Raw genomic sequence first — 26343 nt, forward strand, 5'->3', positions numbered from 1 at the left:
CTCCCGCTCCTGGTTTTGGTTTGGACTTCTGACTTCTGGCTTCTGACCTGGTTCCGTCCACGACTCTGTTTCCAGCTTCCGCCCCTAGCTTTGACTTCGGACCTCTGACTTCTGACCCTCCTTCGTTCCTGGACTCCGACTTCTGTTCCCTCAGCCTCTTTAGGTATCCGGTTCTTGCTGGCCCAGCGGCTTGGGCTCTCACGGGCTCCTCCTGGGGGAGCCACGGGTTTCCGAGGATGAAGACTCTTCCAGCCTCCTGGGCCCTACCGTCATCATCGAACATCTCTTCAACCGCTTCATGGATCCTTGGTCGCAGAGGGTCCCACCTAAGTCCAAGAGGTCCGAGTCCCTATGGGCTCCTCCTGGGAGGACCTCTGACTTCCAGTGGTGAAGTCTTCTCTGGAGTCTCTCGTCAGCACTGCCTCCCGGCGGCAACACTCACTGTGGGTCCCCACAGTGCAACATCTGCAGTCTCAGCCGGCCCAAGGGTCTACGACCATAACAGTTTGCAAGGCCATTGACCCGGTGGATCTCTCGACCTTGAAAGTCATTCCGGGAATTGCACAAAGGTTGCAACAGCAACAAACTTGCCTCGACTTGCTGATGGCAACTGTGCAGAGGCTAACGGACCGGGTGGAAGGAGCCACCGCTTCCGGTTCCCCAGTACTGGTAGCCATCCCTAATGCAGGGCCGTCTGCGCCCATACAGATGCCAGCACCTTCTCGGTACTCAGGGGATGCGAAATTATGTCGCGGATTCTTGAACCAATGTTATATCCGCTTAAACCTCCTACCAGCGCAATTTCCCACAGACCAGATTAAAACAAGCTACATTATCTCCCTGTTGGACGGGAGGCCGTTGTCCTGGGCCTCCGAATTGCTCCAGCTACGGCAGGGTAATTGTCCCTTGGCGGAGTACACCATAGAGTTCCAGACCCTTGCTGCCGAGCTGAACTGGAGAAGCGATAGCCTGCACGGCATATTCCTGGAGGGGCTCTCTCCACGACTTCAGGACGAGTTGGCAGCCAAAGATCTCCCGGACGACTTGAATGATCTGATTGACCTGGCTGGCCGCGTAGACTGCCGCATCCAACGCCGGTTCCGGGAGAGAGACCCGCTCAGGGATTTGGGGGCTCCGGAACCACGCTTCCTCGAACCAGGCTTTCTTGTCCTGCATCCCCGGGGCCACACGATGCTGAACCCATGCAGTTGGGCCAGGGTCCTACTTCCCAAGAAGAGAGGAGAAGGCGACGGTCCAAGGGCCTGTGTTTATTGCGGGGGCAAGGGACATTTCCTTGCCCGCTGTCACAAGCATCAGGGAAACGCTCAGACCTAGAGTCAGTCGGGGAGAACTCTAGGTAACACCACCTCCGCCTCCCCGTGTACCATTCCAGTAACCCTGATTCTCCCGGATGGAAACTTCGACACCCTAGCCCTGGTAGACTCCGGAGCCGAGGGGAACTTTATCCTCCAGGACCTGGTGCAGCAACTCCAGCTTGGAGTCCAACCTCAGGAACCCCCAATACGAGTGTCTTCGATCCAGGGGACCCCACTTCCGAGAACCATTTCCATATGTACTCAGCCACTAACGCTATGCACCGGCCTCCTACACGTTGATGAGATCTCGCGCCTCATCCTGGAGAAATCCATACACCCAGTCATGTTAGGACTGCCTTGGCTTCAGAAGCACTCTCCCATGATCAGTTGGGACTCCCTCCAGATTACATCCTGGGGTCCAACCTGTTTTAATGAGTGTCTGTCTGCCCGGACTCGACCACTGGTACCACTCTTCACAACTCCACTAGCGCTACCTCCCCAGTACCACACCTTCCGAGACATATTTTCGAAGGAGAAGGCCGAACTACTTCCCGAGCATCGGCCCTTCAATTGTGCGATCAACCTGATTCCCGGCACCATGCTGCCTCGAGGAAGGGTCTACCCGCTATCACTCTCGGAGACTCAGGCCATGTCTGCCTATATCAGAGAACTTGGACCAAGGGTTCATCAGATCATCCAACTCCCCGGCTGGAGCCGGGTTCTTCTTCGTAGCTAAGGACTGGTACCTTCAACCCTGTATCGATTACCGTGGCCTGAATAGCATTATGTGGCGTGACCGCTACCCGCTACCCTTGATCCCAGAACTATTGGATCGGCTACAGGGAGCCAAGGTCTTCACGAAGTTGGATCTCAGGGGGGGCATATAATCTGGTGAGAATTTGGCCCGATGACGAGTGGAAGACCACATTCAACACAAGAGATGGTCATTACGAATATCTCGTCATGCCCTTTGGTCTCTGCAATGCCCCGGCTGTGTTTCAGAACCTCACGAACGAGGTACTCAGGGAAATGCTGCACACCTCAGTGATTATTTACCTCGATGACGTGTTAATATATTCCAAGGACTTGGAGGCGCACCGCCAAGATGTCCGTCAAGTACTGCAGAAACTGCGAGAGAATCGGCTTTATGCCAAATTGGAGAAATGCCAATTTGAACAGGAGTCACTACCCTTTCTGGGGTACATCGTATCCTCCACGGGGTTCCATATGGACCCAGAGAAGGTCGCCGCCATCAAGAATTGGCCTCAGCCTGTGGGAGTCAAAGCGCTTCAGCGGTTCCTTGGTTTTGCCAATTTCTACTGGCAATTTATCCCACACTATTCCCAGATGGTGGCCCCGCTGATGGCACTCACCAGAAAGGGGGCCAACGCTAAGAACTGGCCGGCGACGGCCCTACGAGCCTTTCAGAAATTGAAGGACGCTTGCCTCCAGGACACATGCCTCCGACACCCAGACCCTCAACGCCAGTTCATCGTGGAGGTCGACGCCTCCTAAGTCAGTTATCCAATGGAGGTAAATCCCTGCCCTGCTCCTATTTTTCACGCAGATTCTCGCCCGCAGAGAGGAAATATGGCATAGGGGATAAAGAGTTGCTGGCCATCAAACTAGCATTCGAAGAATGGTGCCAGTGGTTGGAAGGGGCCCAGCACCCGGTGGTCGTGTATACAGACCACAAGAACTTGGAATACCTATGCCGCGCCCAGCATCTTAACCCCTGGCAGCAGACAAGAACATCCGGGTGGACACCCTTTCCCGTACAGCGGAGACGGAGGATACACCTAATCCACCACAGTACATCCTTGACCCGGCCAAAGTGTTCCTCGCGGCCTCTGACGTGGTCCCGATGGGGAAGACAGTGGTGCCTCTCCGACTTCAAAAAAAGGTCCTCTCTTGGGCCCACAACTCCCTGACTGCTGGTCATCCGGGAGTAGCTAGGACCCAGGAGCTACTCTCTGAGTTCTACTGGTGGCCTCAGTTTAAGAGGGACGTCTGTCTCTACGTCAGCTCCTGCCCGACCTGTGCCCGACAGAAGACTACCACAGGTCATCCCTGGGGTCTTCTTCAGCCTCTGCCTGTCCCCACTGAACCATGGACCCACTTATCCATGGATGTTATCGTAGATTTATCCACCTCTGAAGGGAAAATGGTGATCTGGGTCACAATAGACAGATTCTCTAAGATGGCTCACTTTATGCCCCTCAGTAAATTGCCCTCAGCACCCGAACTGGCGAACATGTTTACTCATCATATCTTTCACCTTCATGGACTCCCTCTACACATCGCCTCGAACAGGGGCTCCCAATTCACGGCGAAGTATTGGAGGGCGCTCTGTAAAACGTTTGGGGTCCAGCTAGACTTCACTACTGTGTTCCATCCCCAAGCTAACGGCCAAGTGGAATGCACGAACCGGACTTTGAAGACGTTCCTCAGGTCCTTCGTAGGAGACCTACAAAATGATTGGGTGGCCTTACTCCCATGGGCAGAGTTCTCTTACAACCACCACAAGCATTCCGCCACCGGTAGGTCTCCCTTCTACACGGTATATGGGAAACGTCTTCAACCTCCTTTGCCATGACCGTTGGAAGTGCCATTGCCAGCTGTACAGATCACGGCCTGACAGATGCGACAGGTCTGGAAATCCACTCGGGAGAAACTTCTCCGCACTGCAGTCATTGTGAAAAGATTTGCGGACTGCCTACGACGGCCAGCCTCAGTATTTCTGCCCGGGGAGAAGGTGTGGCTAAGCACCAGACACCTCCGCTTGTGGCTTCCTTCAATGCGTCTGGCTCCGAAGTACAATGACCCGTTCGCTATCAAGGAAAGGATAGGGGCAGTTTCCTACCACCTCCGTCTCCCAGCCACGCTCCTGGTACACAACGTCTTCCACATTTCCCTGTTGAAACCATTGGTTCTCTCTCCCTTCCATAGGAAGATGCCTGCACCAGCCACTCCTGAGGCACAAGAAAATACTGTTTATCAGGTTAAGGAGGTATTGGACGTGCGGTTCCGCCTAAGGCGTTGGGAGTACCTCCTCTCATGGGAAAGTAATGGCCCCGAAGAAAATTCCTGGGAGCCTGCCGTCTACATCTTGGGCAAGGACCTTCTCCACCAGTTTCACGCGGCTCATCCAGGTAAACCCAGGCCTCCAGGAAGAGGGTGTAGGAGCGGGGGCATTGTTACGGTCCCGGGCGGTGCCCTGGGACCTCCACTCACCTCCCGGTCCGGGCAAGCCGCGGGAGTCCCTCCACTTCAACCCCAAAGGCCCGAAACGCGGCCTACCATGGTGCTCTCCTGCGAGGGAGACGCCGCCGATGATCCGCGGCTGGCCCCGCCCCCTAGGCGCCCGCATCGGGGCTTCAATCTTAAAGGGGCCAGCGCGGGAAACTCAGGGACAGCCTCCCACTGACGTCAGATGCTACCGGGTTATTTAAACCCGGCAGTCACTGACATGCCTCGCCTTGCAACAAGGTTCACTCAGTCCCCTGAGTCGCTAGTTTCTGCGTTGGATCTTGGATCGTCTCTTCTACTTCTGGCTTCCGACCCAGCTTCGTCCATTGACTTTGTCTTCACTCCCGCTCCTGGTTTTGGTTTGGACTTCTGACTTCTGGCTTCTGACCCTGCTTCGTTCCTGGACTCCGACTTCTGTTCCCTCCGCCTCTTCAGGTATCCCGTTCTTGCTGGCCCAGGGGATTCTCGTAAGTCCCAGCGGTTCGGGCTCTCACGGGCTCCTCCCGGAGGAGCCACGGGCTTCTGAGGGTGAAGACCCAGCCTCCTGGGCCCCACCATCCTCATCGACCATCTCTTCGACCGCTTCCTGGATCCTTGGTCACAGGTCCAAGAGGTTCGGGTCCATATGGGCTCCTCCTGGGGGGGACCTCAGACTTCCAGTGGTGAAGTCTTCTCCGGAGTCTCTCATCAGCACTGCCTCCTGGCTGCAACACTCACTGTGGGTCCCCACAGTGCAACATCTGCAGTCTCAGCCGGCCCAAAGGTCCACAACCATAACACTCAGTCAGCCTGCTTGTCCTTGTTCACTCTATCACCACTCAGTCTCCAGTCCTCTTCATCTGTTCCAAGCACACTGAAATTTTGGTAGTTCCTACAACCTTTGCTGTCAGCTATTCCAAGCACCTACCATCCTCTTAGTAAAGAAGTATTTCCTCATATTTTCTCTGAGCCGTCTTCCTCTTGAACTTCGTATCATGACCCTTGTCCCTGAATTTCTTCTATAAAATGCCACCTTCTTGTTCCTTTTGGAAGCCCGCCAGATAATTGAATGTGATCATGTTGCCCCTGTCCCTTCATTTCTCCAGCAAATACATTTTGATTGTCTTAAGTCTCTTTCTCTAGGGTTTGTGTTACAGGTAGCCCTTCTCTGAAAGGCGTCATCCTTTTGATATACTGCAAACATATGGCCTAAACCTTAGACAGAGTACGGATAATCCAGAGAAGGAGTACCAAAACTTTGAAGAGCCAGTGCACTCTAAGCTCTATGAAGTGAGATTTAAGAACCTAAATATATACGGCTGGATTTTAAAACCCCGGAGCGCGTAAATCCCAGGGTTTACACGCATGGCCAGGCCAATTTTCAAACGGGCACAGCTATGTGCATAAACCCCGGTACACAAGTAGGTACCAGGGCCAGAAAAAGGGGGCAGACTGGGGGGCGGAAAGGGGTGGTCTGGGGGAGGGAATGGGCAGGGCTGGAGGAGCCGGACAGCGGTCATTTGCTGCTGTGCCGGGGGAGCATGTGCCAGCAGTCGGTCAACACACGCAAGTTGCTTCTGCTCCAGAAAAGCAGCAACTTAAAGAAAAAAAAAGGTACGGGAGATTAGGTTTAGGAGGTGGGGAGGCGAGAGGAAGGGGAAGGGAGGCTAGGGTAGGGAGTAGGAAAGTTCCCTCCCAGTCTGCTCCTTAATTGGAGCGGGCCGGGAGGAAACTGGGGAAGGATCTGATGCGTCGTCGTGCGAAAGTTACCAAAGTCGACCCCCCCCCCCTGCACGCGCCGCCCCCAATTTGATAACATGTGCGCACCGGCGCACGCATGTTAGAAAATCGCACATCCTTCTGTGCACACCTGGTAGCACGCACACACGTATTTTTTAAAAGTCTACCCCATATTGTATACTTGAGAGGAGAGGAGACATGAGGATATGATTGAAACATTCAAATACCTCAAAGGTACAAATAATGCACAGGAGACATAGTAACATAGCAAATGATGGCAGCTAGAAAACCGTTGGTCCAATCTAGATTGCTCCTGTCTGGTTCCCTACCACTTTGGATAGATATGTATACAAATTCCCATGCTTAAACCACATCAGCTCACCCTCTATGTCTATTGCTCAACCTCTCAATCTTTTTCTGCTACTGCCCTCCATATCTGTTCCAAGCTTCCACCATCTCTGCCAGAAAGCCACTTTAGTATTGTTGTCTTCTTTGATTCTTACAAGGCCAATAATTAATCCAACACCCAAACCCTCTTCCATATCTTACTACCAAGTTCTGCAACCGTCTACCCTGCCACCAAAGTTTGTGAGGGTTTTGTCCAAAGCCATCCCTGCTCCAGGCCAGTCACCCCAGCCTTGTAGGACGCCTGATGCGGTTGTATCACTGCTGTTAGGATTATAACCCTGGCAGCTTAATGCAGCTTGATGGAGTTGTATGAGTGCTCTCAGCCTATTGGCTTGTTTCTTTCTCTTAGGCTGTCTAAAGGGACTACTTGCCATGACCATAAATGGTCGATTCAAAATTCAAATATTTTCAAGGTATAACTCTTGAAGATATGCACATTGCACAACATTCAGCCCCACATGAATGGCTTGGATGGATTGGACAAGGCCCAGCTAAAGCAGACTTTTTGTTTATCTACAGGTATGCTAACTCCACCACAGAGTAGCAGGAATTTGCTAACTCTGTGAGAAAATCCCAGTATATGAACATAAGCAGGCTGTTCATTTTACAGTGAAAGGATGTTCTAGAACAAGGGTCACCATATGACGACGGAGAGGGCAGAAATATAGGAGATGCATAAGAAAATATTTCTTCAAAGAAAGGGTGGTTGGAGTATAGAACAGTCTGCCCTAGCAGAGGTGGTGACAAAAGAAGTATAAGCCTGGGGTAGACATAAAAGATCCTCAGTGGCAGGAAAGCAAGGGGTAAAACCAAGTAAGTTTCTTCTCTCCTTGGGCTTTCTCCTTCAAGATTCACCAGTCAGAAACCACATAGGGTCTGTTATCTTTTATTGGTCCAAATAAATAACTTCTATACACATAGGGGCGGATTTTCAGCGCCCTGCTCGCCTAAATCCGCCCAAAACCGGGCGGATTTAGGCGAGCAGGGCCCTGCGCGCCGGTAAGCCTATTTTACATAGGCCTACCGGCGCGCGCAGACCCCGGGACTCGCGTACGTCCCGGGGTTTTCGGAGGGGGGCGTGTCGGGGGCGTGTCGGGGAGCGGGCCCGGTCGACGCGGCGTTTCGGGGGCGTGTTGGCCGCGTTTTGGGGGCGGGTACGGGGCGTGGCTATGGCCCGGGGGCGTGGCCGCGCCCTCCGGACCCGCCCCCAGGTCGCGGCGCAGCAGGCCCGCTGGCGCGCGGGGATTTACGTCTCCCTCCGGGAGGCGTAAATCCCCCGACAACGGTAAGGGGGGGGTGTAGACAGGGCCGGGTGGGTGGGTTAGGTAGGGGAAGGGAGGGTAAGGTGAGGGGAGGGCAAAGGAAAGTTCCCTCCGAGGCCGCTCCGATTTCGGAGCGGCCTTGGAGGGAACGGGGGGAGGCAGCGCGGCTCGGCGCGCGCAGGCTATACAAAATCGATAGCCTTGCGCGCGCCGATCCAGGATTTTAGTGGATACGCGCGGCTGCGCGCGTATCTACTAAAATCCAGCGTACTTTTGCTTGAGTCTGATGCGCAAGCAAAAGTAGGCTGTTCGCGCGCCTCTTAAAATCTACCCCATTATATTGCATATACCTCTGAAGGTCTCAAGGATGTCTTCCCATGTTCCAGCTTACCAAAAAAAAAAAATGCTAATTTCTTTAGTCCAAAGTATACAGCCTTCCTTCCCAAGTGCAGAGCAGTCAATCTCTACAGCAGATAAAGGTACTGCGAGCTGTCAAGATTTCTGCTGTCCCTCCAAAGAAACTTTTAGCTTGGCAAAAGCTAGTAAATCCATTCTTTCATTTCCTGAAGCTCTCCTCTCTGAGGATGCAATCTCCTAGGTTCCGTACTCTCAGCTCCCAGATAAATGCCACTGCATCACTCCACTGCGGTTCTGTAAATAACTCCGATGCAAAGTTTCTGGCCTTCTTGGCTGGAGACAAAACAGAAACTGGACGTTTGCAATAAGTGTGTTGTAAAAAGTATGAAAATTTCGCTATATAAAAATGTGCCTTTTGAATGATTGTTCTGATAGGCTTTAAACAGGTTATTTTGTACAAATAAATGTGATTTTCAGGTGTCTTATGCTGGCTTTTTGAGTCATCCTGGCTTCAGCAATAGCCAGCCTGTGGGGGTTCCACACACCACCTGGCTTTTCCTTCACTCATGGACCCTAAATCTTTGCCATCTCATCCTATTTCCAGTCAAGAACCCAGAGCTTCTGGCCCTGACCCAAGAGATCTAGCATTGAGCTAGAAGAGAAATGACCCCAGTTGAACTGGTAGGAAGATTCTTGTCTGTTCTGTCCTGGTTCTTCATTTCCCTTCCCCTCATCACTTTTCCCATGTCGCACAGTCACAGCATGGACCTATTTCAGAAGGAAAAGTTTATGTTGGTATTAATTGTGGTTCCAAATTCTAAATATGGTTACATCCTAGAAGAAAGCCTGAGGCTCCTGTCTGTTGTAGCTAGGGAGCATTCAACCTAACACAAACTCCAGTGCCCAGTCTACAGCACAATCTCACACACACAGCATTTAGAGTGTGCAAGTGTGCATGTGAATGTCTGTATCTATGGTGGGACAGTATATTTATTTATTTATTTATTTATGGTTTTTATATACCGGTCTTCTTGCATTAGATGCAAATCAAATCGGTTTACATTGAACAATAAAACTTGCTTGAAAAAACATTACATGTAACAAAGAACATCAAAAACATGAAAACCTGTTGGAACAATAATAAAACACAGAGTTTGAATTGTTCATCTTTACCAGATGCCTTACAGGAAAACAAAAAATGGATTAAAAAATTAAAATTAAATAACATATGGAAGTAACGAGAGAAAATAGAGCATGGGAGCACTGAGTGAAAATTATGAGAGAGGAAGAGGAGAGGGAGCACTGAGTGAAAATGAGAGAGGAAGAGGAGAATATACACAAACATACCAAAGTTATGTGAGAAGGACAGATGAGAGAGTAGTTAGAATGGGTGCCAACATCAAAAGGAGAAGAGGAGGGGAGAAGCCCTATCCAGCAGCTCTCTCCCTCCCTCCAAGTAAGGAATTGTTATAGGACAGGAGATCCCATGAGGTGCTGCAGACTTATAAGAGGATGGAGGAGGAGCAGCAATTAGGCTGGGCTGCATCTTTTTCCTGGGAGAGATTCTTTTAGGCTTTTATTTCAATTAGAACTGCAGCTACCTGGTGATTTCCTCATTTTAATACCCCACTGCCACCTAGCGCAGCCAGCACAGTAAGAGCCCTGGGCCAGAGATGAGAGACCAAATGGTTCCTTCTGGGACCCGGTACACATGCACGCTGAGTCTGGAAAGGAAAACTAGTTCTTACCTGTTAATTTTCGTTCCTGTAGTACCAAGGATCAGTCCAGACAGTGGGTTGAACCTCCTGTCCAGCAGATGGAGACAGAGAAAAATTGAAAGGGTATATCAGAAAGGGTATATCAGAAAAGAGCCTACCCTGCGTCCCTTCAGTATAAACGTTATCAAAGCAGAACTCCAATTTAAAAATGAACCAGAGTAAGATCAAGCAAGTAACACAACTTTAACAATCAAATGGAACTTAAGGTTCAACAGGTAAGTAGACGCTCTTACATAGGAGATAGTATAATGAGTGCCTCCGGTGCCTTGTAGTTCAAGTAGGCAGAAACCAGTTCTAGATTCTGTGAAAGAAAACATTCGAGCGGACAAATCATGAGCAGACGTATCAAGGGAGGGAGTCTGGATTGATCCGTGGGACTACAGGAACGAAAATTAGCAGATAAGAACCAATTTTCCTTTCCCTGTATGCATGTACCCAGCTCAGTCCAGACAGTGGGATGTACCAAAGCTTCCCTAAACAGGGTGGGACTGAGACAGTCCCGCTCGAAGCACCTGCCTACTGAAGGAGCCCAATACTGGCGCCTGGACATCAAGGCGATAATGATGAGCAAATGTATGCAGAGATTTCAAAGTAGCTGCTCTGCAGATTTCTTGCAGACAGACCGACTAACTTTCCACCCAAGAAGTAGCCTGTGAACACAAAGAATGAGCTTTTAAGCCCTCCGGGATGGAAGGCCCCAACAGATATATGCCGACGCAATTAGCAAAATGAGCAATCGTAGTTTTAGAAGTCTTGTTTCCCTTGTTTGGACCACTCCATAGGACAAAGAGATGATCAGAAACTCAAAAGTCGTTCATAACCTGTAAATATTGCAGCAGAACTCTTTTTATGTCAAGACACCGCAGGTCACTGCCAGAGGTGCTCGCAACTTCCTCAGCGGAAAAAGCAGGGAGTTCCACCAACTGTTTGACGTGAAATGAAGACATGACCTTCAGCAAAAAAGATGGGACCGTCTTGAGGAAGACACCTGAATCAGAAAAGCGAAGAAAAGGCTCCCTACAAGACAGCGCCTGAGCTCGGACACCCTCCTGGCGGAACAGATAGAAATGAGGAAAACCGTTTTTTAAATTTATTTATTTATTTATTTATTTATTTATTTAGAGTTTTTATATACCGACCTTCTCGATATACATAATCGAATCAGGTCGGTTTCCATAAAACAAAACTTTCGCAAGTAAGGCGTTACATTAAACAATAAAACAGAGTATTGAACTAAAGCGTACAGCATAACATAAACAATAAACTGCGAATAGAACAATAAAACGTAAATCAATAAATATAAATCTTATATATAGATATATATACATAAATATATATATATAAATAAATATATAAAATATAAAATAAAAATGCTTATACATTTGTCAAATATCATGAGTAAGAGGTATTAACTGCAAATTATTGGTGGATGAAATGAGCTGGTAAAGGTAAACAGTTTTAAGGGTTAGATCTTTAAGTGTAGCCATGCGGAGGGGCTCGAAGGGTGCCTCTCAAAGGACCTGAAGCACCAAGTTGAGACTCCAAGAAGGACAAGTAGCCCGGCCAGGCGGATTCAAATGATTGGCCCCTTTGAGGAATCGGACGACATCCAGGTGAGCCACTACAGCATAACCATCGATAGTACCCAGAAGAGACCCGAGGTCCAAAACCTGTACTCTCAAAGAATTGAAAGACAAACCCTTGGAAAGGCCATTCTGTAAGAAAGAGAGAACATAGAATACCGGAGGTTTACTCGCCGACACTCCAGACTCGGCACAGACCGACTCGAACACTCTCCAGATTCGGATGTATGCGAGAGACGTGGAAGGCTTACGAGACCGCAACAGCGTAGAAATAACCTCTTCTTTGTAGCCCTTCCTCCTCAGATGCCACCACTCAAAAGCCAGGCTGCTAGACAAAAGTGATCTGCCGGATCGAAAAATACTGGACTTTGCCGGATCAGATTTGGGAAGTGTCCGAACCAGAGAGGACAGTCCGTTGCGAGGTTCACCAGATCTGTGAACCACGGCCGCCGAGGCCATTCCGGTGCTACGAGAATGATAGGCCCCCTGTGGAGTTCTATCCTTCTGAGAACCTTTCCCACCAGAGGCCAAGGTGGGAACCCGTAGACGAGAACATCTGGGGCCAAGAAGAACCAGGGCATCCACCCCTTCGGAACAGTGCTCCCTTCGGCGACTAAAGAATCTGGAAACCTTCGTGTTGCTCAGAGTGGCCATCAGATCTAGATGAGGGACCCCCCACCTGTGCACAATCAGATCCATTGCCCCTTCGGACAACTCCCACTCTCCAAGTTCTAGACACTGCTGGCTGAGAAAGTCGGCTTGGACATTCTCCTTCCCCGCTATGTGGGAGGCTGCCAGATGATCCAGGTGACGTTGTGCCCTGGCTAGCAGCTTGCTGGCTTCCAGGGCCACTGGACGACTCCTGGTGCCCCCCTGCCGCTTGAGATATGCTACCGTGGTGGCATTGTCAGAGAGGACTTGCACCTCCTTGCGACGAATCAGGGGCAGAAAGACTTTGAGATCCAGATGAACCGCCCGGGCCTCCAGATGATTGATGTGCCAGCGGGATTGCACCAGAGACCAGCAACACTGCGTAGATTGAGCTTGACACACCGCTCCCCAGTCGGAAAGGCTGGCGTCCGTTGTCGCAATGATCCACCGAGGAGTTTCCAAGGGCATCCCCTTCAAGAGGTGGATGGGAGAAAGCCACCACTGTATGTCGGCGATGGTAGTATCGGAGAGCGGCAGGGGCGTTTGAAACTCCTCCAAGACTGGCTTCCAGCGGGACAGCAAGGCTTTCTGTAAAGGATGCATATGCGCAAAAGCCCAAGGAACCAAGTCTATAGTTGAAGCCATAAAGCCCAGTACCTGGAGATAGTCCCAGGCTGTGGGAACTGAAAGAGACATCAGATGTTGTACTTGGTCCATGAGCTTGAGCGTCCGAGCCTCGGGTAACAGCACTTTGCCCACACAGGTGTCGAATCGGGCTCCCAGGTGTTGCATCCATCGGTCTCAGACGGCTTCGCCCTACTTGCCTCACCTCTTTATTCACCTTCTTCACCAGTCTCGGGAAGATGGCGACCGCCGCGTCTGCTAGCCGCACCCTCCGGCGTCCCCGGAATGGCTTTGGCAAGGCATTCCGCCATGATGCACCTGAGGGCCTCCTAGGGTGTGTGCGCGTGCGCTACCCACGTCTTTATTCCTGCACTGGTGCGAACCTCGGGGGCGACACCCTCGACTGACATCACGCCATCCGGGTATTTAGCCTGCCCTATTTGCTGACTGACTTTGAGTTAGCAAGGATTGGATTCGTCCAGTCTAAGCTGCTCTGCTGCTTCCTGCTGCCGCTGGAAGCTCTCTCTCTATCCTCCAGGGTTCTGTTAACTTGGGTACCCGCTCCTCGGGGGCCCTACTCTTATTTCCAGGCGCCTATCCAGTATCAGGTACTCGCTCCTCGAGGGCCTGTGTCATCTACCTTGGTGCCTGCTACCATTTACTTCTACCTCCTGGGAACTCTACTATTGCAGCTACAAGAGTTGTGAGTAATCTAACCAGTTGTGAGTAATCTAACCAGTCTGTCTCACCCACAGCTCCGCATTGGGAACCCGCTCCTCGGGGTCCTATGCTTATCTTCAGGTGCCTATCCAGTATCCAAGTACTCGCTCCTCGAGGGCTTGTGTCATCTCTACCTTGGTGCCTGCTAACCATTTACTCCTACCTGCTGGGAACTCTATTATTGCAGCTACAAAGAGTTGTGAATAATCTATCAGTCTGTCTTACCTACAGCTCTTCATTGGAAACCTGCATCGGAGCTCCCTACACCACCATTGTGGGACGGGTCTCCTCAGCCAAGGACCCCAGACTGCTGCTGCAAGAATCTACTCACTACTGCCACCTCTGGTGGCTACTACAGCTGATAATAAAACGTATCTCTGTGTTTGTGCATTTGAGTCTAGCCTGGTGCTACAGTTCCTCAAGGGGCTCCTCCCCGTGGGAGTGGCCATCACTGTAGCACCCAAGAATCCACCCAAACACCTCAAAACCATAACACCAGGAATTCTAGAACCTGGGAGGGCTTGAGGCAGCTCTTGGAGAAGTTGACTATCCAGCCGAGGGAGGAGAGAACCGATAGAACTCGGTTGACCACTGTCATGCACAGTTCCTCTGACTTCGCTCGGACCAGCCAGTCATCCAGGTACGGATGGCCCAGGACTCCCTCCCGCCGAAGGAAGGCTGCCACCACCACCATCACTTTGGTGAACATGTGGGGTGCAGTGGCTAGACTGAACGGGAGCACCTGAAACTGACAGTGTCTGTCTAAAATGTGAAAACGAAGGAACCTTTAGTGTTTTTGCCGGATTGGGATGTGAAGGTAGGCCTCCGTGAGATCCAGAGAAGCGAGGTATTCACCCGTGCGAACTGCCACTATGACCGCCCTCAAGGTCTCCATGTGAAAGTGGGGAACCTTGAGGGCCCTCTTGACCCTCTTGAGATCCAGGATTGGCTGGAAGGATCCGTCCTTTTTGGGGACGACGAAGTAGATAGAGTACTGGCCAGATCCCTGCTCGTCTTGGGGAACAGGGACTATGGCACCGAGGGACAGAAGTCTGTCAAGCGTCTGGCACACTGCCGGATACATCCGCAGTCCACAGGGAGAGGTTAAATAGAGGTCCAGGAGATCCCAAGCAAATTCTAAAGCATAACCTCTTTCGATCACCTCGAGGACCCAGTGATCCAAAATTATCTTGGCCCATTCCTCGAGAAATAGGGACAGCCGACCACCTAAGTCTGGAACGCAGGGATGGGCCGGCCTCATCTCATTGTGAGGGCTTGGAAGCAGGCCCTTGGTGGGTGGTGTCACAGAAGGGTCGCTGGCCTCGAAAGGACTGGGACCATGCTTGACCCCTAGTGGAGGTATTTCGCTGAAAAGTACCCCGGGGCCTGGTGTATCTGCCCTGGCCTCGGAAGTGCGAGCGTGACGGAACAAATGACCTGGACTGTTTGGGGTTGTCCTCAGCAGCTTATGCACCTTGTTGTCACCCAAGGATATAATAAGCTGTTCCAGGTCCTCACCAAAAAGCAACTTACCCTTGAAGTGCCCAACTGCGCTTTCGAAGAGGAGTCTGCAGCCCAATTCCTCAGCCAGAGAAGGCGTCTGGCAGATACCACAAAAACCATGGCTCTGGCTTGCACCCGGAGAAGATTGTAAAGGGCATCAGCCCCATACGCAATCACGCCTTCCAGTCATTCTGCCTGTTCCGCCTCTGTAGACGGGAGGTCTTGGGTGCTGATTAATTGCTGACCCTACCTGAGGCTTGCCCGCTGCATGAGACTGCTACAGACTGTCACCTGGACTCCAAGCACCAGAACTTCGAAGATCCTCTTGAGGTGGAGCTCCAGCTTCCGATCCTGAAAATCCTTCAACGGTGTGGACCCCAACACGTGAATGGTGGTACGCTTGGTGACTGCGGACACTGAAGCATCAACCTTAGAGACTTTCAGCATCTCCAGGCACTGGTCCGGCAGGGGGTAAAGTTTGTCCATCGCCCTGCCCACCCGGAGGCCTGACTCAGGAGTTTCCCACTCTCATAGCAGGAACTGCATAAGCATAGGGTGAAATGGAAAAGTGCGAGGTGGAGCCCTAAGCCTTGCCAGGACCGGGTCACAGTGTGAGAAGACGAAGGAGTGGGGGGCTCCTCTGGAGGAACATCAATTCCCAGTTCATCCAGTACAAAGGGAATGAGCGGTTCCAGCTCCTCCTGTTGGAACAGCTGCAGGACCCGCAGATCATCTCCATCGACTGGCGGGCCTGGAGAAACCAGGTCAGCATCAGGATCTGCATCAGCCGTGGGGGATGGCTGAGGGGGGTCCGGGGGATCCGGAATGCCCGGTACGGTCCTGACCCTAGTAGCGGCCTGAGAATCTGGGGCCCTAGGGCCCTGTCCCATGCCCACCTGAGGAATCTTAGCCGGGGAGGGGGGGGGGGCTTGGGAGGGATCATTGTCTTCCTCCAAACTAGCCAGAAAGGATTTATGCAACAATAAAATAAATTCAGGGGAAAAATGGTGCTGAATTTTGCTAGGCCCGGGGGGAGGGGAAGGATCGGGGGGGGGGGGGGGGGGGGTCAAAAGCCGGGCCCGGAGAACCCGCGGGACTGAGATCGGGCAGCGAGGAGTTAAAAATCGGCTCTGCAGTGCTTGTATTAGCAGGCAGCTCCGCCGACAAAATGGCTGCCGTTCCTGTGGTTTTTCACATGGGAGCCGGCCTAGGAGCGTGTCTCATGGCCAGACCCCTTGCTGGAGAATTATTTACTGCCCCGGAGGGTCCTTCCCCTCCGGGGAGACATGCAGAGCAAAGCCCGTCGCGGGACAGCCGCAGGGCAGACTCCCCGCAGGCAAGACAGGCAGACGAGCGTGGCATGACTCCGTGGGGGGGGGGGGGGGGGGGCCACCATGCTGGCGCCGTGAGGAGAAATGGCAGTGCCTGGCTGACCATGAGCTGAAGCAAGGGAACGAACTCTGTTTCGCTCCTTCCCCAGAAGCTGAGATTAAAATGCTGACGATTGCTGCCGATCGCCTGTGAGTCTGCTTGAAAGAATTGAATCTTTTTTTTTTTTGAGCTGTAGAACTTTAGGCAGGCAGAGGAGAGCAAAACACCTCCTTGCAATGGGACCCAGATGGGTGCAGACTAGGCAGAGAAAAGGGGGAGTGACTGGACCACCAGTATCACCCCTGCAGCCAGGCTCTAGGTCACCGGGAAAGTGGGTCCCAGGCTGAATAATCAAGGGGACAAGTCCCCCCTGGGACCCAGTAAGAGCAAGGAGACAAACAAGTCTCACTTTACAACTTTACCTTTTTTTTTTTTTGTATTAAATTCGAAATAACAATACTTGCTTGATCCAGAATCAACCCAGTGGGAAGAAGAAGAGAAAGGAATCCCGAAGGAGCAGAAAGAAAACTAGGGAACCATAGGTTCTACTTTCTGAATCTGAAGGGACGCAGGGTAGGCTCTGTCCTGATATAGGATACCCTTTCAGTTTTTCTCTGTCTCCATCTGCTGGACAGGAGGCTCAACCCACTGTCTGGACTGATCCGGGTACGTACAGGGAAACTAGATATTGCTGTTGTGCAATCGCAGAGTCTCCCCCTCCTAGGAGCTGTGAGTGCTGCCTTCACAGCATCTCCAGTCCTAGCCAACCAAAGGAGCAGACACCAGGCAGGAGCCAAACCCAGTCGCTGCCACTGGATCAGCCATGAAAGGCTCCTCGTAGGAACCACAAACTCCAATGATGCACAACTGACGCACAAAAAAAAAAAAAAAGTAGGTACAAATAATAAATGCACCATGCTATCTTCCACACACAGCCCTGGATTTTTGTGGGTGAGAAAAATTAAATAAATGATCTAATCACTGAGATTTAAACAACTCTGGAACCAAAGTAACAAACCATGACAGGAACAAAGTGTGCACCCATTGAGGAGGAAAGTTACAAAATCTCCACTGGTATTTTCAGCCCCTGTACTCTGAATTTTGCTGGTGTCTCTCCACTTGGATAAGGTCTGCTCTGGTATTTTTAACTCCTGCGCTCGCCACATTTTCACCAGTCGTACTTCCACCAGAGATTCAATACAGCTCTGAATAGTCTGGAGCATGGAGGTGCACAAACAGTGAGGGAAAATTGGTTCTTACCTGCTAATTTTTGTTCCTATAGTACCCCAGATCAGTCCAGACTCCTGGGTTTTCACTCCCTGCCAACAGATAGAGACAGAGACAGTTTTACCGACACTGTACATAACCTAGTGTGCCACCCGCAGTCCCTCAGTATTGACCTGTACCCAAGCCATAATAACCTTAACACTAAAAATCCTAAATACAAATTCCTCCAATGAGCAGGGGAGTGGGTGAGAGATGGAGCTGCAGCCCAAAAGAAACTCATATAATGCAGAGCTGTTGGGGGTTTTCAAAGCTGTTTTCTTACATGGTTTTCGGTTACATACCAGCATGAGTGGACTCCTCCTATAGGTGGGGTTCTGGACTGATCTGTGGTACTACAGGAACAAAGATTATTTATTTATTTATTTATTTAACAGTTTTATATACCGAAATTCTTGTAAAAAGTTACAAATCAGTTCGGTTTACATTGAAACAGTAAACAGTGCTTCAGAAGAGAGCAATTTCATTGAACTAGGTATTACAATAATATAAAATAAAATAAAACAAAACAGTTAACCTTGTAACAGTAACAGTGTCTCGGAGAGAGCAAATATATATTGAACACGGGAAAGTATAAGTTCAAATCTTGAACTGAGAAAAGAGGACCAGGGATTGCGGACAACAAGGATTGCATAAAACTAAGATCATGGAGCTGCGGGACATATTCAGAGGGTAACTCAACAAAATAATAAGAGGTTAAAGCGGTATGATTAGGTTTGAGACCGTAGTGGTGGCAAAAGATCTTAGTAAAGGGGCTAAAGCTGGACATGTAGATTTAGTCTCAAGCGAAAGAAATAATGGTGGAGAGTCAAAAAAAGGATAACTAATGATTGGGCTGATTTTGATTCAGAAGATTATCTGAATAAGCAAAGGCCTGGTTGAACAACCAGGTTTTAAGTCTTTTCTTAAATGTGACCGGGCAGTGTTCAAGTCGGAGGTCTGGAGGAAGAGAGTTCCAGTGTGTGGGACCAGACGCTGAGAGGACTCTCTTTCTTGAAGTTGTTTTGAGAGAGGGAACCTAGAGGGTGTCTTTATTTGCTGCTCTTACTGGCCTGGATGGTAATCGCAGTCTAAGAGGGATCTTGAGTTCCAGGGGGGTGATGTTGAAAATCGCTTTGTGAGTGATGATAAGAACTTTGTACAGGATTCTGTATTTGATTGGGAGCCAGTGGAGGTTCATCAGGATGGGAGTGATGTGGTCCCATTTTTTGGATCTTGTTAGAATTCTGGCTGCGGCATTTTGCAACAACTGTAAAGGTTTGATGGTATTTGCAGGTAGGCCGATCAGAAGAGAGTTGCAATAGTCTATTTTTGAGAAGATGATTGCCTGAAGCACAGTACGGAAGTCATGGAAGTGGAGGAGAGGTCTAAGTCGTTTTAAGACTTGGAGTTTGAAAAAGCAGTCCTTGGTTGTGTTGTTGAAGCTTTTGAAGTTAAGTTGTTGGAGTTAAGTTAAGGAAGTTGGGGCAAGGAAGAAGCACTATGGGTCGACCTAAAAACAGATGATGGAGCATCCATTTATATTGGAGTGGTTTACAGGCCTCCAAACCAAAAGGAAGAGCTGGACAGAGATCTGGTTGAAGACATCCATAAGATAGGTAAGAAAGGGGAAGTGGTGATCGTTGGTGACTTTAATATGCCAGATGTAGACTGGAAAATCCCATCTGCAGAATCTAAAAACAGTAGAGCAATAGTGGATGCCATGCAAGTATCTCTGTTCAAACAAATGGTATTGAAACCCACGAGAGAAGGAACTATTCTCGACTTAGTGCTCAATAATGGAGATATCGTCTCTGATGTCAAGGTGGGCGCCCACCTCAGCACCAGTGATCATCAAACGGTATGGTTTAATATCACTAAAAGAATATGGAAAAGAAGCACAAAGACCAGAGTTTTACAGTTCAAAAACACAGACTTTGAGGAAATGGGGAAGTACCTAGAGGAAGAACTAAATGGATGGGAAAATGAGAGAGATGTGGATCAGCAGTGGACCAATCTAAAAGGAGCAATCGCCAAGGCAACTGCTCTATATGTTAGAAATGTAAAGAAAAGCAAAAGAAAAATGAAACCTATCTGGTTCTCAAAGGAGGTGGCTGACAAAATTAAAGCTAAAAGAACTGCATACAAGAAATACAAAAGATCCCAAAGGGAGGAGCACAAAGAAGAATATCTGATTCAACTGAGGGAGACTAAGAAATTAATCAAGTTGGCAAAAAGTCAAGCGGAAGAGAGGATTGCCAAGGAGATAAAATATGGTGACAAAACATTTTTCAGATACATCAGCGAAAAGAGAAAAGTCCAAAGTGGTATAGTGAAATTGAAAGGTGGAAATGATCAATGTGTGGAGAGAGACGAAGAAATGGCAGAAATATTAAACGAATACTTCAGCTCTGTGTTCACTAAAGAAGACCCTGGAGAAGGACCATCTCTACACAACAAGAAACTGGAGGGAAGCGGAACAGAGGAAAATCCATTTACAGTAGATAATGTATGGGAAGAGCTAAAGAATCTGAAAGTGGACAAAGCCATGGGGCCTGATGGGATTCATCCAAGGATACTGAGGGAGCTCAGAGATGTGCTGGCGGGACCGCTGTGCAACCTGTTCAATAGATCCCTAGAAACGGGAGTGGTGCCGAGTGATTGGAGAAGAGCGGTGGTGGTCCCGCTTCACAAGAGTGGGAACAGAGAGGAGGCTGGTAACTACAGACCGGTTAGCCTCACTTCGGTGGTGGGAAAAGTAATGGAGTCACTGTTGAAAGAGAGAATAGTGAACTATCTACAGTCGGGAGATTTGATGGACCAGAGGCAGCATGGATTCACCAGAGGAAGATCCTGTCAGACAAACCTGATTGACTTTTTTGACTGGGTAACCAAGGAATTGGATCGAGGAAGAGCGCTCGATATCATATACTTGGATTTCAGCAAAGCTTTTGATACGGTTCCGCACAGGAGACTGGTGAATAAAACGAGAAGCTTGGGAGTGAGTGCCGAGGTGGTGACCTGGATTGCAAATTGGTTGACGGACAGAAGACAATGTGTGATGGTAAATGGAACCTTCTCTGAAGAGAGAGCGGTTTTAAGTGGTGTACCGCAAGGATCGGTGTTGGGACCGGTCCTGTTCAATATCTTTGTGAGCGACATTGCGGACAGGATAGAAGGTAAGGTTTGTCTTTTTGCGGATGACACAAAGATCTGCAACAGAGTGGACACGCCGGAAGGAGTGGAGAGAATGAGACGAGATCTAAGGAAACTGGAAGATTGGTCGAAGATATGGCAGCTGAGATTCAATGCCAAGAAGTGCAAAGTCATGCATATGGGGAGTGGAAATCCGAATGAACTGTATTCGATGGGCGGGGAAAGGCTGATGTGCACGGAGCAGGAGAGGGACCTTGGGGTGATGGTGTCTAATGATCTGAAATCGGCAAAACAATGCGACAAGGCGATAGCTAAAGCCAGAAGAATGCTGGGCTGCATAGAGAGAGGAATATCGAGTAAGAAAAGGGAAGTGATTATTCCCTTGTACAGGTCCTTGGTGAAGCCTCACCTGGAGTACTGTGTTCAGTTCTGGAGACCGTATCTTCAAAAAGACAAAGACAAGATGGAGGCGGTACAGAGAAGGGCGACCAGGAAGGTGGAGGATCTTCATCGGATGACGTACGAGGAGAGATTGAAGAATCTAAATATGTACACCCTGGAGGAAAGGAGGAGCAGAGGTGACATGATACAGACTTTCAGATACTTGAAAGGTGTTAATGATCAAAAGACAACGACAAACCTTTTCCGTAGGAAAAAAATCACCAGAACCAGGGGTCACGATTTGAAGCTCCAGGGAGGAAGATTCAGAACCAATGTCAGGAAGTATTTCTTCACGGAGAGGGTGGTGGATGCCTGGAATGCCCTTCCTGAGGATGTGGTGAAGACCAGAACTGTGAAGGACTTCAAAGGGGCGTGGGATAAACACTGTGGATCCATAAAGTCAAGAGGCCGCCAATGAAGAGTGGGTGACTCACCAGAATGAGGGCTACTGCCTGGAGTCAATACCCTTATTAAATAAACATACACATGCTTACTGTGACTCCAACATCGCTCTAAGCTTCAACAGCAAGAGGAAATGTGAAAAAAAGGTTCGCACTCACAAAGAGGGGAGTAGCTGGCTTGTTACGGCGGTTACTACCCCAAATCAAATAAGTCTGATACTTCACTTTCAATGCATATACAGCATAGTTCTCTGATTCAACGGCAGGGGAGAAGAAAAACCAATACTTCACACATCCAGCAGAGCTCTCTGCTTCAACGGCAGGGGAGAAAATGAGGGTTCGCACTCACAAAACGGGGAGTAGCTGGCTTGTTACGGCGGTTACTACCCCAAACCAAATGTGCCTGATACTTCACTTTCGATGCACATCCAGCATGGCTCTCTGCTTCAACGGCATGGGAGAAGGCTGATACTTCACGCGTATCCAGCATAGCTCCCTGCTTCAACGGCAGGGGAGAAGAAAAACAACCATTAAGGGCTGTATAACATAGGCTGGGTAAAACAAATAAGCATGGGTGTAGCTTGCTTATTGCGGCGGCTACTACCCCTAACTAATCAAGCTAGATATTTCACTTGGATGCAGCTCCATCACTGCTCTCTACATTAAAACTGGGGGTGGAAGGGAAATAGAACCAAGAGCTAAGAGAAACAGATAAGTATGAGAGAAAAAATGTGTGAAGCTTGCTGGGCAGACTGGATGGGCCATTTGGTCTTCTTCTGCCGTCATTTCTATGTTTCTATGTTTCTATATGTTTATCCATGAGGACTCCCAAATTTCTGACTTGGGAGGAGAAGGTAGGAAGGGTTGCAGGATGGGGGTTGGGCAGTGTGAAATTGCCGTCGTGTGAAATGAGTAGATATTCCGTCTTTTTTGTGTTCAGGATCAAGTTGAGGCTTGATAGAAGGTTGTTTATGGACTTGAAGCAGGTGTCCCAGAACTCGAGGGTTTTGTTTAATGATTCCGTGATCGGTATGAGAATTTGTACGTCGTCTGCGTACAGATAAAAGATTAGATTAAGATTGGAGAGGAGTTGGCAGAGAGGCAGCAGGTAGATATTGAAGAGGGCTTGGGATAATGAGGAGCCTTGGGGAACTCCCAAAGTAGAGCAGACAGGGTGTGACTCTTCGTTGTTAATTTTGACCTTGTAGGTCCTGTTTTGAAGGAACGACCTGAACCAGCTAAGGACGGTGCCTTTGATGCCGATGTCCGACAGTCGATCTAACAGATAGGCGTGGTTAACCAAAAGCCGCAGAAAGTTCGAGGAGAATGAGAAGACACTGTTGTTTTTTGTCCAGACTTATGAGTATGGTGTCTGTAAGTGTGATTAGGAGTGTTTCAGTGTTGCGGGCTTTCCTGAATCCGAACTGATGTGGGGAGAGGATTTTGTTGTTCAAGAATTCTGTGAGTTGCTGGTTTACTATTCTTTACAAAATTTTGGCGATGAATGGAAGGTTTGCAATAGGGTGGAAATTGGCTGGATCGTCCGGGGAAAGATTAGGGTTTTTTAACAGCAGTTTTAGGATAGCAAGTTTAAGTGGGTCAGGGACATGGCCCTGTGAGAGGGAACAATTGATGATCTCTGCAATATGCTTGGAAATGGTACTAGGAATGGAGATAAGCAAGTTAGATGGAATCGTGTCCAAAGGGTGAGATGCAAGTTTGAGCTTTTTGAGAATGATTTCTATCTCCAATGAAGATGTAGGCTCGAAGGTTTCAAGTTTTGTGATCGGCAGTGCAGTTGTAGTAATGGGGGGTGGAGGGAGAGGAATATTGTTAGTCGTGAGCGGAGCAATGAGGTTTAAGATTTTCTTTTTGAAGTAAGTGGCTAGTTCAGCAGCTTTGCTTGCGGCTTGATCATCTGGAACCGCAGTAGGTGATGGCTTCGTGAGCGAGGACACAAGAGTAAATAAAGCATTTGGGTCGTAGATGAAATGATGGATTTTTTGAGAGTAGAAGTTTCTTTTTGTGCGGAGGATGGCGATCCTGTAATGGTGCATAATTGATTTGTTTGCCGTCAGGTTACTTGAAGAGGAAGGGTTTTTGCGCCAAAGGTGTTCTCTGCTTCTGAGTTCTCTCTTGATGGTTTTTAGTTCTGGTGTGTACCAAGGTTTCCTGTTGTCGATATTTGATTGAAGGATTTTTGTAGTTAGTGGGCAGGTGATGTCTGCCACTTTTTTAGTGATTTTGGACCAGGAGGCAGTGGCCGAGTCTGCATCAGTGAGGTCGAGCTGTTCTAACTCTGAGGTTAGGTGATTGCTGAGTGTGTCTGAGTTGCATAACTTCCTGTAATGGATTGTGGTCTTTTGTGACTGAGATGGGATAGGATGAAGATTTTTTAAAGTGGTGGAGATCAGCTTGTGATCTGACCATGGGATAGGTGTACAGATTGTGCAAGATGAGGGGGAGAGGCTCTCATTTAAGAAGATCAAATCCAAGGTGTGTCCTGCTTTGTGGGTAGGTTCGTTGATAATTTGTTTGAAGCCCATGAAGTTCAATGAATTAAGAAATGTTTCACAGCTAGAAGACCGAGGGGTCTCATCCACATGGAGGTTGAAATCTTCCAAAAGAATGGCTGGTTTGTCTGAATTAATATGTTTGGCTATGAGCTCAATTAAAGGCGATGGGTCTGACTCCAGGTAGCCGGGAGGAGCATAGGTGAGGGCAATTTGCAGGTTGTTAGATTTGAAGATGGCAAGTTCTAGGGGGGGAGAGGCGTTTGCCCACTGAAGAGACAGTCTAAGTTTTTTATTTGCGGCAAGAAGCAGACCTCCACCTCTTTTCTTAGGTCTGGGAATAGAGAAGCAGTAGTAAGAGGTAAGCGGAAGTTGGTTGAATAGGGCAATATCTTCTGTTTTTAACCAGGTCTCAGTGATGGCACATAAGTCTGGTTGGGTCTCCAAGAGGTAGTCATGGAGGAGGTGAGTTTTTTTTGTGAGGGATTGTGCATTTAAAAGCGTTAGGGAGAATAGAGTGAGACCTAGAAGTTGGTTCAAAGGAGAGATCATAATTGGGATTAATCTGTTTTGCAAGATTGAGGGTGAGTAGGGGATTTTTTCTAAGTTGCTTCTGCTTTTGTGGATGATTGGGATGGTGAGAGAGATCATGGTTCGCAGCAGTAGTAGACGGTGAGTGAGGAAGGTATGCGTTGACTGCGAGCTAAACAAGCAAAACACCGTAAGAGATTAGTGTGAGAGAACTGGTGTTCTTGTTAAGAAGACAAACAAACGTTTTCACAGAGAGCTGCCTATATAGGGGCTGCACTAAGGGGCACACAAAGGGGCGGGCCCCTTTGGCGCGCGACGCCCGGCGCGGTTCGCCGGAAGGATGCACCTGAATTTAAAGGGCTTTTACCTTTATTTTTTTATTTTTTGACGTCAGTTCCTGGTCGGGGCTGCTGCTCCTTATCTCCGGCTGCTGATTGGAGGCAGAGGTCCCACGTGGCCTGCAGATCGGAGTGCAGGGAGCTGGGGCTGAGGCTCAGTGGTCGGCGGGGCTTGGGTCCCGGGCGGGGCGGCGCCGACAAGGTCGAGGAGGCAGGCAGCAAAGAAGGTGAGCCGCAGCGAAAAGGGAACGCCGGAAGAAAGCGCCTGAATTTAAAGGGCTTTTACCTTTATTTTTTTATTTTTTGATGTCAGTTCCTGGTCGGGGCTGCTGCTCCTTATCTCCGGCTGCTGATTGGAGGCAGAGGTCCCACGTGGCCTGCAGATCGGAGCGCAGGGAGCTGAGGCTGAGGCTCGGTGGTCGGCGGGGCTTGGGTCCTAGGTGGGGCGGCGCCGACAAGGTCGAGGAGGCAGGCAGCAAAGAAGGTGAGCCGCAGCAAAAAGGGCTTTTAGTTTAGATTAGCTTTTAGATTTTAGCTTTTTAGATTTTAGCTTTTCAGATTTTAGCTTTTTAGCTTTTAGATTAGCAGGTAAGAACCAATTTTTCTTTCCTATTCGTATCCAGATCAGTCCAGACTCCTGGAATGTACCCAAGCTCCCCTAAACTGGTTAGGACCTGGAGAGTCCTACTTGCAAAACACTCTCCCCAAAGCTAATGGAAGCTAGAGCCCTGACATCCAAGAGATAATGTCTGGCCAAAGTGTGCAGTGACTTCCAAGTAGCCACCGTGCAAATCTCCTGCGGACACACTAGTTGTGATTCGGCCCAAGAGGTTACCTGAGAATTTGTTGAGTGAGCCCTTCAGACCTCAGGTACAGGACTACTCTGAGATATATAAACCAACCCCATCACCTCCTTAAGCCACCATGCAATGGAAGCATTAGAAGCCTTACACTCCTTCTTTGGACCACTCCACAGAATAAAAATGTGATTGGATCTAAGAAAATCAATAGTGATTTTCAGATACCCACAGAAAACACACCTTACAACCAAGAACTTAAATTCTCTTGCATGAGGCATGGAGGTATCAAAATCCAGAAAGTTTGGAAGTTCCACAGTCTAAGATGGAATGCCGAAATCATCTCTGGTAGAAAGGAAGGC

This window comes from Rhinatrema bivittatum, chromosome 16, assembly GCF_901001135.1.
Source record: "Rhinatrema bivittatum chromosome 16, aRhiBiv1.1, whole genome shotgun sequence".
Lineage (NCBI taxonomy): Eukaryota > Metazoa > Chordata > Amphibia > Gymnophiona > Rhinatrematidae > Rhinatrema > Rhinatrema bivittatum.